The sequence below is a fragment of the Tursiops truncatus genome, chromosome 4 (assembly GCF_011762595.2).
Source record: "Tursiops truncatus isolate mTurTru1 chromosome 4, mTurTru1.mat.Y, whole genome shotgun sequence".
NCBI lineage: Eukaryota > Metazoa > Chordata > Mammalia > Artiodactyla > Delphinidae > Tursiops > Tursiops truncatus.
Genome location: NC_047037.1, coordinates 4,146,733 through 4,163,970, shown reverse-complemented (window position 1 = coordinate 4,163,970; position 17,238 = coordinate 4,146,733). Strand labels below are relative to the sequence as shown.

At 41.6% G+C, this 17,238-nt stretch overlaps 1 long non-coding RNA gene across 1 annotated transcript in view; it reads right to left on the bottom strand.

Annotated features, from left to right (window-relative positions):
* Positions 1-8,003: 8,003 nt before the first annotated feature.
* Positions 8,004-17,238, bottom strand: part of LOC141278440 (uncharacterized) — a 227,736-nt gene continuing 218,501 nt past the window's right edge. The window contains exon 4 of the long non-coding RNA XR_012331192.1: positions 8,004-8,096. This is a non-coding gene — a long non-coding RNA (uncharacterized lncRNA). The remainder of the gene's footprint in view (positions 8,097-17,238) is intronic.

Sequence of the window (17,238 nt, the reverse complement as noted above, 5' to 3'; positions counted from 1 at the left end):
CCTGCAACATGCTCTTTTGTTTTTAGCTGAAGATGGTGTATAACCTGAGGGCTGCAGTCATTCTGGCGAGTTACTCTGCTTTCCATGTTATTAAACATTTGTGTGATTTTCTCCTGTTAATCTGTCTCACGTCAATTTAACTCTTAGACCAGCAGAAGAATGTAGAGGGGTCAAAGAATATCTCTTCCTCCCTGACAGCAGCTTGTATGTTCCATGTCAGGTAGTTTTAGCCACGACCGACATAACTCTGTATTGTTAATCTCTAGACCAGGTACAATGTCTAGGAACCTGCCTATTAAAGGTGAAAAAGCCATCAACAGCTCCTCCAAGTGGCCACAGATCTCAAGCACGGCAAACTTTCCAGTTGAGGTTCAGTTTTACACAGTCGATCTTAAAAAGGTTACTTTTTAAAGGAATCCTCATTGGCATTTATTTACAGTTCATTGTTACATAGCAACTTCTTTGTGAACTAGGCATTTTTCATCTTTAGCAGTGATACACATGAGTTTTGAATACACTATCAATGGGCTGTAACATTTTTTAAGGATTCACTAGTCTTTAAGATGTGTTGCTTCTTGGCCACAGCCATATAATATTTACTGGAGTAACTGATGGCATGCACATGGCATGGGCAGGCAAGAAAACCTAAATTCCTCTCTAGGACAAAATGAAATACATTTCCTCCATCTACATTCACTGCATCCACTTGAAGAGATCTTCACAAAGCCATGTAGTTGATTATCAACCCAGTGCACATAACAGAAAGCAGCATTCACTCTGGCAAACCCACTTAGCAAACTGCCTGTCAGGCATAGCCTTTAAATCTCCCCCTTAGGACCCTCTGCCTTTCACCCTTTGGGTGAATTTGTCAGGGTCAGTACCAGGGAAAGCTGTAAGAGAAGAAAGCTGCGCTTCCTATGTCAATGCCTCCATTTTCACTGTAGGTGATGTCACTCCGGCTCTAGGACCACCCACCCCTGCCACCCCATGACAGTCAAACTCACCCTCAACCTTGTGGTTCTTTGGTCAGTCTTAATCTACACTCCTGCCTCTATCCTAATCCACACAGGTCATGAATGTGCATTAGTAAAAGTTTAAGCAGCTATGCCCCCTGAAGTAATGGGATGTTTACAGAGGCACTTGAAAACCGAGGTGTTTATTAGGAATCACAAAAAACGCTTTGACCAAGTACCACGGTGTTTTTGAAGCCACCATAAAGTGAGGTGGACAGGAGCTGACATAAACCAACAAACTGCAGTTTTAGAGTGACAATCAGAGGCCACCTCCATTGCCTCTTTTTTATTTTTTTAACATCTTTGTTGGAGTATAATTGTGTTACAATGATGTGTTAGCTTCTGCTTTATAGCAAAGTGAATCAGTTATACATATACATATGTTCCCATATCTCTTCCCTCTTGCGTCTCCCTCCCTCCCACCCTCCCTATCCCACCCCTCTAGGTGGTCACAAAGCACCGAGCTGATCTCCCTGTGCTATGCGGCTGCTTCCCACTAGCTATCTATTTTACATTTGGTAGTGTATATATGTCCATGCCACTCTCTCACTTTGTCCCAGCTTACCCTTCTCCCTCAAGTCCATTCTCTAGTAGGTCTGCATCTTTATTCCCATCTTGCCTCTAGGTTCTTCATGACCATTTTTTTTTTTTTTAGATTCCATATATATGTGTTAGCATACGGTATTTGTTTTTCTCCTTCTGACTTACTTCACCCTGTATGACAGTCTCTAGGTCCGTCCACCTCACTACAAATAACTCAGTTTCGTTTCTTTTTATGGCTGAGTAATATTCCATTGTATATATGTGCCACATCTTCTTTATCCATTCATCTGTCGATGGACACTTAGGTTGCTTGCATGTCCTGGCTATTGTAAATAGCATTGCAATGAACATTTTGGTACATGATTCTTTTTGAATTATGGTTTTCTCAGGGTATATGCCCAGTAGTGGGATTGCTGGGTCGTATGGTAGTTCTATTTTTAGTATTCTAAGGAACCTCCATACTGATCTCCATAGTTCCATTGCCTCTTTTGAAGTAGAAAAGGGATAAGCCACACTAATATTGACTGTGGATAAAATGCAGCTTGCCCCAATCCCCCTTCATTCATTCAGTTCCTCCCAAGAATGACCCTTCACTGGATGCCCAGGCACTGTGGTGGGTGCTGGGGCTACATGGACCCCATTACACTTTTCCCCAGAGGCCAAATTGTAGTGGGGACAGGCACCTACACGAACAGTTACCATATAGCGTGACAAGCATTTGAAAATTAAAGTTACCTAACACAGGTGATAGGACCAGACTGAGGAGGGGAAGGAAATAAGGGTAGGAGCCTTCAGGGACAGCTTTCCAAAGGAAAAGACGTGTGAGCTTAATGTCTGCCAAAGAGGAGCTGAGAGGTAGGGAGGGTGCGAGGGATGGGAGGGGACAGGGCAGGAAGATGGGAGGATGGAGGGTGGGAAAGCAGGTCTTCAACTCAAAGGATTTTGTCTCTATTCCTCCATTCCAAGGAACTCTAGAAGCGTGAGAGGAGGCAAAGCTCATGTGAGATCACTCTCGATTTACTCCAGAGCCTCAGCTCCTGTTAACCACGACCACAGCCCTAGTAGCAGAATCCAAGGTACCACATGCCCATCCTCCTGGTACAACCCTTCCCCAAACTCCTATGTCTGCGAGTCATGCCGTGACCCCCTCCCCAACCTGACCTGTCAACCTGGCTGACTCTCACTCAGACCCAGAGGATTCCCGGGGATTTTTTTCTCTCAGAAGTTACCTGCAGAGGGACAGTGTATTCTGTTACAAAATGCAAAACTCCAGGCAAATTCTGACCACGTGTCTTTTGGGGGGCACAAATCAACGTCACCTTTGTTTTGTTTTATTTTGTTTTTCTAAGAAAATCATAATTCAGAGGCTGCTTCCAGATGTCACCAAATTCAGTTCCTATTTCAGTTTGGTCTATGTATCCAAACCCGAATACAATGGGTCCAAGTTGTCTTCCCTGGGAGATTTGGTGAGTTTGAAATCTTCCCAGTTTGGTGTGGCCCTGCTTTTGCAAACGATGAACTGGAAAATAGTTCTATCTGGGTGAATCAAATGGTCAGGTTTATTCAAACATCGTGGAGGCTGCTAATGAATGGAGACGCAGAGTAACGCCTACCGCTGAAGCTGTCAGCCCCGGGTCCCACGAGCCGTGTTAAATACCCCGTGTGTTCACCTGTCAAGTGACTCTTCCTATAACCCTGCTCCTTCCTTTCAAGTTCAAGAAAGGACCCAAGGGATCCTCTGTTATAAATGGCGATCACACAATTCACCTTTTATTACTCTGTTCTTATATCTTTTCAGTGAAAAATAATGTTGGGGTTTGGGGTTTTCTGAAAGCAGGCATATCAGATTTTAACGTGAATAAGTTTTGGAAATGCCGCTACTTAAAATAACTGCTAGACGTCATGTCTAAGTCTTCTAACCCAATAGTTTGCACGGTAACGTTTTACTAACTGTGTAATAAAGGCTTATTTAACCGCCAGGAAATGGCTGATACGTATATAGTGGCCCACTCCACTCTCATCAGACAAGGCCAGGAACAAAAGAAAATGATACTTTAACGTTTCATTGCTCACCCCAAACACTTCATATTCATCCCAGTTTTATGCCAGTCAGTTCTCAGATTAAAGTAGGAAACTAGAAGACAGAAACCACACAGAAAGGCCTGGAGAAGTCTGTCCCAATATCATACATACCAAAGCAAACAAAAAAGTGATGTTAGAATAGGATATCACCAAAACAATTGTTAAATGGGATGACTTCTGACTCTCCAAAGGAAGAAAAAGTAGTTTATCATTTGATGTTAGAAGGAAAAATGTCGTTTTGGAAATCACTGGTTCCCTAGTTAAGCAACTCCAGACTGAAACCTGGATAAAATTACCTCTAAGAAGTTAACTCGAGCGGTTTAATGCTATAAACCACAAGTTTTCTACCAGAACTCTATTCAGAAGTGATTTCATAGCTCCAGTCTGGATTCACTTCCACGAAAGTCAAAGAAGACTCGAGGCATACCTGATTCGATTTTTCCACTAACGAAATTTTTGTGATTTCATGAAAGAAATATAAGAGAATTACACTGAAGCCAGATATGATGCACGCAGGGAAACAACATAGAAAATTCAGCATGTAAAATCGCAAGACCTTCTGCTTTACCACAAAATTTTCAGTAGGAAGTTTCCAAAAGATTACGAATCTTGGGTTGGGGATGAGACATTTTTTTTCTTCTATCAACTACATATGCTGTCCTGTAATTTCATACCCTGCTTAAATGTGGCTTAAAAACATCTGATCAAAGAGTATGGGAGTTACTAGAAATCTTAGACACTCATTTTTTTCATCCTTCAGTGAGAGGAAGAAACTGAGATCCAGAGAGCCCCATCCAAGTCGCCTTCATCAGTTCTCTCCCCTCCTCTTCTTCCCCATCACTCGTCACCTCACAACCCAACCTGAGTTCTGCCTCCCCGACTCCCTCCCATCACAAGAACTCTTCTTTTAAAAAAAAAAAAAAAAAAAAAGTTGAAATATTTGAATATATTTGATAATACACAAGTTATTGTATTTTAGAGCAAAGTTGTGAAAATTTGTAGTAGAAATTGCAACATGGGTGGTTTCCCAAAGGTATCTGTTTTTAGAAATATTTGCTTTTTTTTTCAGTTCATCCCTAATGATTTTTTTTTTACATCTTTATTGGAGTATAATTGCTTTACAATGGTGTGTTAGTTTCTGCTTTATAACAAAGTGAAACAGCTATACATGTACATATATCCCCGTATCTCCTCCCTCTTGGGCCTCCCTCCCACCCTCCCTATCCCACCCCTCTAGGTGGTCACAAAGCACCGAGCTGATCTCCCTCCCATCACAGGAACTCTTATCCCAGTGACACCACTGCCCTATTCCGCCTTGGAGGTTCCCTTCCCTTCACTCCACACAGCAGTTCCCCTGATTTTCTTACTGTCTCTGATGACTTTGCCTTAGGATGCTCTCCTCTTTTGACCTTCACCTTCAAGGTTGATGGCCAGGGCTCCATCACAGATCCTCTTTCTTCTCCATCCACACATTCTCCACCAGGCAGATCCAACTGTTCCCAAGACTGAGAATCCCCAAATCTTTATCTTTACCCTAGACCTTTCTCCAGAGCGTCAGGCCCCTGTCTTCAAGAGCCTACTTGGGGGCTTCCCTGGTGGCGCAGTGGTTGAGAGTCCGCCTGCCGATGCAGGGGACACGGGTTCGTGCCCCGGTCCGGGAAGACCCCACATGCCGCGGAGTGGCTGGGCCCGTGAGCCATGGCCGCTGAGCCTGCGCGTCCGGAGCCTGTGCTCCGCAACGGGAGAGGCCACAACAGTGAGAGGCCCACGTACCGCAAAAAAAAAGAAAAAAAAAAAAGAGCCTACTTGAACCTCTGGCTACCCATCCCACAGATTTCATGAACGTAGCACGTCCCAAAGTGATGGCCTTTTTCCCCCACCTCAAACCCACTCTCCCTCCCCGGTTCCCTAAATTAGACAATGACATTCTAGTCGTCCAAATCAAACACTCTCTTCCCTTCTTCAACGCCAACATTCAATGAATCAGTAAGTCTTACAGATTTTATGTATCAAACGTTTCTCTGCCCTGTCTTATTAATCTCCATCTCAACTGCCTCTGACCTGGCCCGAGCCACTGCATGAGCCCCCTATCGGTCCTCCTCCTTCAATTCAGATCATTCTCCAGCATATGTTCTACGGAGCAGACAAAATGATCTTTCTTTTCATTTTGTCTCCCCAGTGCTCTTAAAATAGGCCCAAATTCTAACACAAGTGTTGAGGCTCTGTGTTGTCTTGATTCCTCTTAATCTCCAGCAGAGGCACAAATGTCTGCCTCTGTGGTTCTCAGCGTGGCTTTTTTACGCCTCCCTTCCCCCTCGGGAAGCTTTAAAAACATGTAAATGCACGCACGCACACACAGCCTAAAGTTCTGCGATGTGCTGTAATCCAGCTCGTTTTCTTTTGCTGCTCTGATTCTGCCGCAACACCAGGATGGAGCTGCTCATTTCTGAACACACGCTGGAGGACCAGAGAAATAATTACTGGTTTCTAGAAATGCAGCAGCTATTTCTGTTTTCTCTTTTGACACTTTTCTCAATGCCCAAGTTCTACAAAACAGAACCTTCCACAGAAGGGGACTTTTGCCAAAGGAAACATCTGACATCTTTTTAGAATGTGAAAGTGCCACAGAGAACAGGGAACAGAGGGGAGATGAGAGAAGCAGTGTCTGTACTTCTGATAACTTCCCATCCACACCCTGCCAACAGCAGTCCAAAAATCACAATGAACAAACGTAAATTGCCAGTGGCTTACCAAGCAACCTCTTGGGAAAAAAACAGTTGTTCACAAAAATACACCAAGGGTCCTAAAGAATAACACGAACTTTTCAGAATCAGTGAGAAAGCTTTTGTAAAATACAGATGGCCTAGTATGGTCCCGGGGGCCTTTGGTTCAGTGGGTTCTAGACAGTGCTGGAGCATACATGTTTTTGAAGCCTCGCAAGCAATTACGACACACAAACCTTTAAGAACCACGGAGACACACATTTGCAATAAACGCCTAGGAAATGTGATCGAAGTGTCTTCTGGGGTGTCTGTGCTCTGCAATTGCCTTATGAATCCTTCCACAAGAATTCCAGAATTCAAACTCTGGAGATGAGGAAGATTTTAAGGAACTTCAGAAAGCATCAACATGCCAGCCTAACCAGACAAAGCTGTAGCAACCCACAGCTAATCTCTCCCTCATCCAGAAAAACAGGAAATGCCAGGATGCAACTCTGTGAAACAAACAAACAAAAACCTATAAAAAGAAAATAAATCAAGATGGCTATTATCCTCCTTGCTGATGACAGAATAAGTGATTTTTTTCATTTTTTAGAGTATGCAGATACTTCAAGAACGTAGGTTTCTCCTACACTGTTGGTGGGAATGTAAATCGGTGTGGCCACTATAGAGAACACTATGGACGTTCCTCAGAACACTAAAACTAGAGCTACCATATGACCCAGAAATTCTACTCCTGGGCATATATCCAGACAAAACTATAATACAAAAAGATACATGCACCCCAGTGCTCATAGCAGCACTATTTACAATAGCCGAGACATGGAAGCAACCTAAATGTCCATCAACAGATAAATGGATAAAGAGGTTGTGGTACATATATACAACGGGATACTACTCAACCAAAAAAAGGACGAAATAATGCTATTTGCAGCTACGTGGATGGACCCAGAGATCATCATACTAAGTGAAGTCAGACAGAGAAAGACAAATACCATATGATATCACTTACATGTGAAAACTAAAATATGACACAAATGAATTTATCTATGAAACAGAAACAGACTCACAGACATACAGAACAGACTTGTGGTTGCCAAGGGGGAGGGAGATGGGAGAGGGATGGATTGGGAGTTAGAGATTAGCAGATGCAAACTATTATATATAGGATGGATAAACAACAAGGTCCTACTGTATAGCACAGGGAACTATATTCAATATCCTGTGATAAACCATAGTGGAAAAGAATATGAAAAAGAATATATGTGTGTATATATATATATATATATATATCTGAATCACTTTGCTGTATAGTAGAAATGAACACATTGTAAATCAACTATACTTTAATAAAATAAAGTTTTGAAAAGGAATGTAGGTTTTAAGGAACATTGTGGGTATTTCCCAAACTTTTTGACGATATATTACTTTCATAGTGAAAAATAAGTCTTTGGATTCACATATGTGTGATCAAATCTTTGCTCTGTCACTTATGAGCTGTGTAAAATAGTGGGCAATTTGCTGACTTCTTTCAAACTTCAGTTTCCTCTGCTGTAAACACTGGGATAATGTTAAGTAACAAAAGGGAAAGTTCTCCAGTGAATCAGACTGGCCCACACATGCCCGCAGAAGCAGGGTGACTTACTGGGAGGAAGAGGGGCGTGGTCGGCAAATCAGAAGTGTGCCTGCGGGGCGTGATTTTCAGGGAAGGCTGAAGGGCACTCTGTGTTGGGAGGGGCTGCAACGAGAGAGACGAAATACATAAATAAACCAAAAAACCACTCACAGCTCAAGACATTAACTCTGGTTTATGCTTAAGGCTGGGCCATTCCACCAGCCGTGCCTCAGCCCCTGGCATGGAGTTTATGGACAAGACGCAACAGAGGGTGGAAAATGGAAAATGTTTTAAAGCACTTAAACACATCAGTCATATGAACGCTTATATTTCACCTGGAGGAGTTACTTCAGCAGCCAGGAAAACCAAAACACTAAACCAGATTGAGAGAACTTCAGTGTGAACACATCAGGATAGCTCCTAAACACACACGTAACCATGAACTTTGGGCCAAAGACCATTAAGGGATGCAGAGGCTGGGAAAGATGACTGCAGATCAGCAGCCCTGGGGCGATGCTTCATGAGTTTCATCCTGAGTTGTATCAAACTGGTCAGATGCAGAGATTATTTCATATGTATGTAAAACTTCTAGCACATACTAAGAACTGAAAAGATGTTCTATTTTCCTTAACACGCCATTTATCAGTTAAGTGACCAATTGCCCTGGAGAAGAAGCTGTTACCCTTCCACCCTAAAAATAAATAAGAACATCAGTCCATGGTATGGAGATGCCAAAGACTCTTCATCACTCCTCCTGAAACTTTAAACAACTTTTATCTGTAGTGCCAGCTTCTGACTGCATTAAACCCCAAAGGCTGCAGTACACATTTATTTCTTCTTTTCTGTCACAGAAGAAAGAGAATGAGGAAACACCCTTCTGTATAACGTCCTCTAATATGTAGAGACAGCCAGGCGTTGGGGAGCCATCCAGCAAATCACAGACCAGTGCAGAGCACATAGAGAGCAAGGTTTGATCTTTGCCTTATTCTCCATCTCTGCTGGGGAGCTGGAACAGTACAGGTCCCTCTGCTTCCTTGGGGTTATTTAAAACTAGTGTTTCAACCTAAATGTCCATCGACAGAGGAATGCATAAAGAAGATGTGGTACATATATACAGTGGAATATTACTCAGCCATAAAAAGAATGAAATAATGCCATTTGCAGCAACATGGATGGACCTAGAGCTGATCATACTATGTGAAGTGAGAAAGAGAAAGACAAATACCATACGATATCACTTATATGGGGAATCTAAAATATGACACAAATGAACGTGTCTAACAAAACAGAAACAGACTCACAGACATAGAGAACAGGCTGGTGGTTGTCAAGGGGGAGGAGGCTTGGGAAGGGATGGAGTGGAAGGTTGGGGTTAGCAGATGTAAGCTCTTATATAGAGAATCGATAAACACCAAGGTCCTACTGTTTAGCACAGGGAACTATATTCAATATCCTGTGGTGAACCATAATGGAACAGACTATAAAAAAGAATATATATATATATATATGTATAACTGAGTCACTTTGCTGTACAGCAGAAATTAAACACAACGTTGTAAATCAACTCTACTTCAATAAAATAAACTTTAAAAGGTGAAAAGTTTCATACACATTATGCTGGACATCCCTATGACACTGGGGTTATCTACTCAACACCCCTCTCCTAAGAACTGTCTCTCTCCCCCATCAGCATAGTAAAATGCAGAGCCATCACCTTACTGGAAGTTCACTGCAACAATTGGCTCCAGAAGAAGCGGCCCAGGCAAGCTAAGCCAATGGGTCTCCTCCAGAACTTGGGACAATAAAAAACTTGAGAATAGCCTCTCTAGTTGTTCTGATATTTCGTGTTTCGCATTATGAGAGATGAACCTGTGTGGAGTAAGAAGCAGAGACAGGGATACAACCGCACTCCAGTCCCTGGTTCCAGCTGCCTGGGTCCGGCTGCATCCCAGTTCTTCCCAGGGCTTTGCTGTTCGGGTCTTCTTTGACTCCAGGAGAACCCCCTTTCTCTTCCCTTGGTTGTTACTGCTTAAGCCAACCTGAGTCAATTTCTGTTGCATACATCCTAAAGAACCTAAACCAATACTTAATAATTGAGTTTGCTTAGTTATCTAAATGAAAAACACGCTATATAAAAATCATTTGGTCTGATTTTTTTTTTTTTTGCGGTACGCAGGCCTCTCACTGTTGTGGCCTCTCCCGTTGCGGAGCACAGGCTCCGGACGCACAGGCTCAGCGGCCGTGGCTCACGGGCCCAGCCACTCTGCAGCATGTGGGATCTTCCCGGACCGGGGCACGAACCCGTGTCCCCTGCATCGGCAGGCAGACTCTCAACCACTGCGCCACCAGGGAAGCCCTGATCTTATTTTTAATCTCTTTCTAGAAGTATTTCTAACCATCCGACCAGGCATATTAGTACTACCTGTTCTTATTTACAAACTGTGAACACAGTATGTATACTGTATACAATTCAGTAGACAGACGGTCCCCAACTTACAGTGGTTCAACTTAAGATTAGCAATATGCATACAGTAGAAACCATACTTTGAATTTTGATCTTTTTCCCGGGCTAGTGATACGCAGCACGATATTCTCTCATGATGTTGGGCAGTGACCGCAGGCACAGCTCCCAGTCAGCCACGTGATCATGAGGGTGAACAACTTAACAACCTTCCTGATTTTCACTTTCAGTACAGTATTCAATAAACTGCAGGAGATACTCAACACTTGGTTACAAAATAGGCTTTGTGTTAGCTGATTTTGCCTGACGGTAGGCTTACCTAAGTGCTCTGAGCAGGTTTCAGGTGGGCTAGGCTGAGCTGTGATACAGGTTAGGGTATTAAATGCATTTGACTTGTGATATTTTCAACTTACACTGAGTTTATTGGGACATCATAACCCCATCCTAAGTCAAAGAAGATCTGTAGCGGTTAAGAACCTGAATTCTGAGGCCATACATCCTAGCTTTGAATCCCAGTTCCACCTAGTGGATTCTGTGATATGCCACCCAGATGCCCCTTCAGAACTAAAGAATTTACTCCCCCAGCTCTAGGGAATGGTGCCACAGCAGCTGTCTAGGAACTGTCTTCTATGGAAGAGAGCTGCCTCACCCAAAGTCACAGCCCTTTTCCAGGGACAATTTGCATAATATAAAGGCCCATGCCCCACACCCCAATTCTGGAAAACTGTGCAGGGCCATCCTTGCCCCAGAGCTCCCCATGGGGTTGAATGAAGCCTTTGTTGGGACTGCATTGCACCCCAACTTCTCCTTCTGCCCAACCCTGCTTCCTTCTCTGCCCCTGGGTGTTGATCCCAGGAGCACTCCCAGACGCACTGCCTGCGTGCACATCTCCATGCCAGAGGCCACTTCCTGGGGCACCTGACCCGCAACAACTCACTTGCTGTTAGATCTTGCAAGTCACTCAACTTCTCTGCGCCTCAGTTTCCTCATCTATAAAATAAGGGTAATAACAGCACCTACTTCACAGTAATGTGATGATGATTCAATGAATGAGTATACATATAAAGTGCTTAGAACAGAACAGGTAACATATGATACGATGTAAGTATTATTTAACTCTTAGTTCCTCTTAAATTTACCCCACAGTAGCAAGTTGACTTTTACTTTCTTTATATACAAGTTAACTTGATTATAAAGATTACAGTAGTTCCCAAGGGACCCTAACTTTGAACACAAAGAAGTTCAGGCTTCCCAGGTCCCTGAATCAAACATTTCCCTTCTGATTGGGTTCCTTAAGAGTCCAAGGATGTAAGCCCTTAGGGCTCACGGAAGGAGATTCATCTTTTGACTGGCACTTGTGCGGGAAACAGGGCGATGGGGGTTAGCGTTGGAGCCTGATTTTTGCCAATCTGTTGTTTCTGTAAGTGGTGCTTTGTACTTGTGCCCAGAGGTGCTGATGATGAGCGCTTTGCTATAAAACTAGACATAAAACATGTGAAATGCAGCCTCAATCACAAACACAAAAACTGTAACAGCAGGTTAGATTTTATGGCTCTAATTTATCTTAAAGTGACGTGTAGCATGGCTCTTGGCATCGCTTAGACTGGTGTATGCAAATCAAAGGTAAATATGTGACCAGATAATTAAATTTAGCTCTATGGTGAGGTCAATATTGATAAATGAGCACTGACCATAATTTCTGATGAAGGGATAAATCTTCTTTTTATTATTCTGTTGTGAAAGATACTTAACATGTTTTTTATACTTGCATTCACCTAGAAAATGATTATTGAATATTTTAATGAATGTTTCATAGGAATCCAAGGCAAAAAAAAAAACAAACAGAAATGGAGATTCTGTTAGGAAAAAAGGCAAGATCTGAACCACCCAGAATATGCCCTTTCCATAAGTTAAAGTCATCACTGACTGAGAGTCCTGATGTAACAATGGGGTGGGGAGTGGAAAGAGAGCAGATATCAAAGGAGAGCTGCAGCTTGGAGAAGGGAAGAGGTTCTCCTGGGCAGTACCGTGGACTTTAAAGACCATTGTTATGTCGATAACTCCCACATCTACATCTATATCCTCTCCATAAAATATGGGTCTCCTAATAAAAGTCTTCTTGAATGGCAAGTAAGTATCTTAACTATTACACAATGCTTGACCTTTCCCCAAAACGTGCTCCTCCCCTGGGGTTCCCCATCTCAGTAAATGACACCAGCCTCCTTGTGGCTGCTCAAACCGAAAATCAAGGCGTTACCTTTGGTTCTCCATTTCCCAGCACCCAGTTAGTCTCCAGACATATTTGGAATCCTTGTGCTACTTTCCATGTTCAGCACTGCCTCCTGACCCACATCACTCTCTTCTAGGATGCTTCAGCCCTGCTGGCTTTCCTTCTTTTCCTCAACTACCAGCTCTCTGCTCTTCACTCTAGTTACCTCAGATCATTCCCACCCTCATGCCTGCTGTTAACGCCTAACTCTGCCTCGATGGCCTGTACTCCTGGTCTGTACCTCAGAAGCTCCTTCTTGCCACTCAAATCTTTGCTTCAGTATCTCCTCCTCAAAAGGCCTTTCCTGATCATCCAAAATAATGAAGACATCTAGAACTTGTAGCATATCTCCTTATTTTAACTTGTTGCAAATCCCTCATCACTATTTGATGGTTTCCACTGCTTATTTTTCCATTATCGTTTCCATTTGATGGTTTCCACTGCTTATTTTTCCATTATGGTTTCCATTTATCATCTGTCTTTCCTCCCAGAATGTACCTTATAAGAGAATAGAGACCTTGCCTGTCTCTGTCCTCACTGAATGCCTAGTGCCAAAAGCAGTGCCTTGCCAAAAACAGGAGCTCAGCAAACATTTGTTGAATGAGTGGTAGTCACCGAAAATTGGACAATCGAGTCTAAATCCAGACCTACTTGATAAAGGAACACATGTGTTAAGCCTTCCATGCTCTGGGCTCCATGGTAGCCACTTTTATGTGTTTTACTGTATTTAATCTAATCCGTATCTCTCTGCGGTAGCCTGTATTATGATAATCTCAAATGTCTAAGTCAATGAAACAAAAATTCAAAGAAGTAATTTTCCCAAATTCAAACTGCTAATAAATGCAGAGATAGGTCTAGCTATAGAACCCAGCCCCTTCCTACAGTCACACTGGTTTGCTAGCAGGTTACAGTCCTTCATTCATCGCTCTTTTTTATTGACAACGGGAAATAGGCGTTCATGACCAAAATAACTTTTCCTTATCCTACATTAGTAAAATTTCTCAGATTCCACTTATATTTTATGCAATTAACACCAATTCTCTGTTCTTTATACTATTCAAGGAGAAAAGAGATTTGCATAATAATAAAGTTTAATAATAAAAATGTATTTCATATTTGTCTTTTGAAAAGAGACAAAATATATACTTAGCTCTTTGGGTTAAATTGTCCTTTGGCTGAAGCTTGCAAATAGGCAGACTGGATTCATTCCCTTTCTCCATCTCTTCTCCCCTCCCCTCTCTCCCTCCTGCCCTTCCCCTCGCCCCTCCTTCTTTCTCATGAATATTGCTCTGGGAGTTTATATCATAAATGTCATCTGGGGAACATAAGCTGGGGAAACACGGACAAGAGACTTGGCATCTCTGTGCTTTACTTTATCCCTCTACATACACCCCAAGGGTTCCCAACTTTTCCCACTTTGGGGGGGATGGTGGTGGACGAAAAAATATTTGTGGATCTTTCCAGAGTTTCCCAAAGTAAAAAGGTGGTCATTCTCCATAGATGAATTTCATTGCTTCTCTGGAATTTAGAAAACATACCAGATTTTTACAAACAGAAACATTTTTATCTTTTGGCCTGCTACACATTAAAAGAGGGGATTGTACCAGATGGCCTCCAAGACCCCTGCCAGATCTAGCTTCCCAGGATTCAACAAGCAGAATGGAAAGAACACCAGCTTTGAAGTAAAACAGACCTAAATTGTAACAGTGAATCTCTCTGATCCTCAATTACTCTGTAAAACTGACATAATAAATTTACTTCTCATGGTGGTTGTAAAGATAATGGTGGTTGTAAAGACTAATAAGACCCTGGTACCAGGACTAGCACGTACGTATTTTAAATGGTGCCCATTTTGATTATTGTGGGTTGAATTGTGTTCCCCCCCCCAAAAAAAAACATTGAAGCCCTAACCCTAAATACCTCAGAACGTGACCTTATTTGCAGATAGGGTCTTTTCAGAGGTAATCACATTAAAATGAGATCATCAGGGTGGGCCCTAACCCAACATCACTTACAAAAAATCATGACATAAAAAGAGAAAACTTGGACACAGAGATAAACATGTACACAGGGAGGATGTCATATGAAATGAAAGCAGCGATTAAGGTGATGTATCTACAAGCCAAGCAACACCACAGACTGCCAGCCAAGCCCCAGAGGCTAGGCGAGAGGCATAGAGCAGATCCTCCCTCACGGCCCTCAGAAGGAAGCAACCTCGCCAACACCTTGATCTTGGACTTCCGGCCTCCAGAACTGTGAGACAATAAACGTCTGTTGTTTAAGCCACTCAGTTTGTGGTACTTTGTTACAGCAGCCCTAGGAAACTAAGACGTGATTCTGAGAGGCTAATTGTTCCTGGTACGCTTGTAATATTTTTTCCACCTAGAAGTCAATGTTTTTCGAATGTTTCTGACAGCAAACTCAGTGAGCAAAGTATTTCATAATCACAAGTAATATAAAATGATATTGGTTGTTATTACCAAAAATGCACTCTGATATTCTCTATTCTGTTATTTTCATTCTGGTGGTGACCTACCAAATTAATTTCACAGCCCCCAGTGGGTAGTAACTCTGCTTTAAGAAACAGTAGACTGAAAAAAAAAAAAAAAAAAAAGAAACAGTAGACTGGACTATAAACTCCTTCAGAGCAGAGGTACATCTCTCTTCTCATGTCTCCTAACCCAACGCTGGACTTGCAGTAATCAAATAAACCCTTGATGATTGACCTTGAAGGCCAAGATATATTTGATACCTTTTTATGCTGCTACTTTGGGCTTTGTTAATAAATTTGTGCCAAAATATTCAGTGCCTGCGGGAATTTAAAAATAGTTGTTTCCTAAACAGAAACAGACTCACAGACACAGAAAACAAACTTATGGTTACCAAAGGGGAAAAAGGGGGAAGGATAAATTAGGAGTTTGGTATTAACAGATACGCACTACTACATACAAAATAGATAATCAACAAGGACTAACTGTATAGCACAGGGAACTATATTCAATATCCTGTAATAAACCATAATGGAAAAGAATCTGAAAAAGAATATAAATGTGTGTGTGTATGTGTGTGTGTATATATATATATGTATGTATGTATGTGTGTATATATATATAAAACCAAATCACTTTGCTGTACACCAGAAACTAACACAACGTTGTAAACCAACTATACTTCGATAAAAATAATAGTTGTTTCCTGGTATTACCTGGAAAGTATGTGCCAATGATGTGAATATTCTTAAATCAAATCATATTATTATAAAAAACACATGCTGGATGTTTCTTTGATACAAGTTTAGTTCTATCCTGGATGGTATTAGCTCTGTCTAAGGGCACTGACATTCCACATGCTGCTTACCACCTCCCCAAATTAGTGCATGTAAGTCAAGTGTCTTTGTAATAATAAGATAGCGTATATGTTTTTCATCAGATGATATATAGGTATTGGGAAGGAAAGAAACCTGTCCCAATATTTCATATCACTTTATTACATTTTAAAAGGAATTATATTTGAAAGAATACATGCACCCCTATGTTCATAGCAGCACTATTTACAATAGCCAAGACATGGAAGCAACCTAAATGTCCAGATGAATGGATATAGAAGATGTGGTGTGTGTGTGTGTATATACATATATATATATATATATATACACACACACAATGAAATACTACTCAGCCATAAAAAAACTTAAATAATGCCATTTGCAGCAACATGAATGGACCTAGAGATTATCATACTAAGTGAAATAAGCCAGATGGAGAAAGACAAATATTATACGATATTGCTTATATGTGGAATCTAAAAAAAAAATGATACAAATGAAACTTATTTACAAAACAGAAACAGACTCACAGACATACAAAACAAACTTATGGTTATCAAAGGGGAAAGGGTGAGAGGAGGGAAAAACTAGGACTATGCGATTAACATATACACACTTCTATATAAAAAAATATATGAACAATAAGGACCTACTGTATAGGTAGGGAACTATATTCAATATTTTATAATAACCTATAATGGAAAAGAATCTGGAAAATTTTATATATATATATATATATATACACACACACACACACATATACATCTGAATCCCTTTGCTGTACCCCAGAAACTAGCACAACATTGTAAATCAACTATACTTAAATTAAAAAAAAAAACAAAAAAACAAAAAACTAGGGCTGGGAATTACTCATGTGCCTAAAAGCTTTATCGCTCCCCCTCTGACACTGTCCCAGGAGGACCCATCAGCTTATGCCTCAAAATTTTCTCTTGGTGTTAGCAACCACACCAGAGAAAACACCCTTCCTTCCCTCATCCCAAGGGCAAACAGAGAACTTCAGTGCTTCACCTTCAAAGCCCTCACAGTGTGATCAGATGGAGGTACATTTGGAAAACTTACAAAAGTAAGATAGGCTAACTATATATTTCCACTTTGACTTCCCTCCATGGTATTTGCCTTGGTGGTGTGGGAGTAGCCTCAGGCAACCCTGCCAGCCATGGAAGAGTTGAGTTGGGAATATATTTGGTTT